Genomic DNA, 1,291 nt, shown 5'->3' with positions numbered 1-1,291 from the left:
CACATGGGATCACTGGAGTACTTAGCGTCACCAGAGCAATTACGGTCAATAGAAGCTTCATGGCAGGATCACAAAGTATTCTTAAAACTTGAAAAGAGCAGAGACAACCTTAAACATTCTAGTAACATAATAAATCCTATGAATATTTTAGTATTTTCATTTAGTTCTACTCTAATGCAGTAACTTAAACCATTGTCCATGCAGAAGTCTGATACTATGCCCTGTATGTGTGTAATGCCCATATGGGCAGGGAGTCCCCGGCTGGCGGAGCGCTCAGTAGGCAGCGCAGCGCTCCCCATCCAAGGGGCGGGGAGCTCCAATGACGGTCCGCGCTCTGTCCCCTCCCCATGCAGCCTGTAGGCTCGGGAGGGACCGGCTGCAGTAGGAGCTGAGCTCAGGACTGGGAGCGCAGGACCTGTGTGAGCTCATGGTGTGCCCGGCTCTCCAGGTAAGTCCTTGTCCCTGTAGGATCACATACCTGTGACACTGACAACTTTTACTGATCACTGCATGAGGAAACTACTGCAAACTCTGACATTTCTCATCCCTTCACTACACACACTCCTGAGTCACATCGGATCAAAATACACTAACATGGAATAGGATCAGTCTGTGACTGCAGGTATGGAGATCCAGCCATTGTAAACATGTAATGGAACACAGGTGAGCTTCAATATGTGGTCATGCATGTAATGTAATACAGGTGTATGTTCCATATATAGCCATTTATGTCACAGAATATAGGTGTACGTTCCATATATAGTCATTTATGTCGTGGAAATACAGGTTTAGGTTCCATATATGGTCATTCATAATAAATAATACAGGTGTACATTCCATATATGGTCATTCATGTTAAAGAATACAGGTGTGCTTTTCATATATGGAAATTTATGTTATAAAATACAGGTGTACATTCCATGTGTGTACATTTCATGTTGAGAAATACAGGTGTATATTCCATATATGGTCATTCCTGTTACGGAATACAGGTGTACATTACATATATATAGTCATTCATGTTAAGGAAAACAGGTGTGCTTTCCAAATATGGAAATTTATGTTATGGAATACAGGTGTACATTCCATATATGGTCATTAATGTTAAGGAATACAGATGTATATTCCATATATGGTCATTCATGTTAAGGAATACAGGTGTACATTTCATATATGGTCATTCATGATAAGGGGTACAGGTGTGCTTTCTATATATGGTCATTTATGTTATGGAATACAGGTGTACATTCTATATATGGTCATTTATGTTATGGAATACAGGTGTACATTC

At 40.6% G+C, this 1,291-nt stretch overlaps 1 protein-coding gene across 1 annotated transcript in view; it reads left to right on the top strand.

The window, feature by feature from the left end:
• The first annotated feature begins 371 nt into the window (after positions 1-371).
• Positions 372-1,291, top strand: part of KCNS3 (potassium voltage-gated channel modifier subfamily S member 3) — a 53,838-nt gene continuing 52,918 nt past the window's right edge. Inside the window, exon 1 of the mRNA XM_072407503.1 lies at positions 372-448. The gene's annotated coding sequence lies outside the window, so the exon portion shown is untranslated. The remainder of the gene's footprint in view (positions 449-1,291) is intronic.

The sequence above is a fragment of the Pyxicephalus adspersus genome, chromosome 4 (genome assembly GCF_032062135.1).
Source record: "Pyxicephalus adspersus chromosome 4, UCB_Pads_2.0, whole genome shotgun sequence".
Taxonomy (NCBI): Eukaryota; Metazoa; Chordata; class Amphibia; order Anura; family Pyxicephalidae; genus Pyxicephalus; species Pyxicephalus adspersus.
This window is presented reverse-complemented; position numbering and strand designations above follow the sequence as displayed.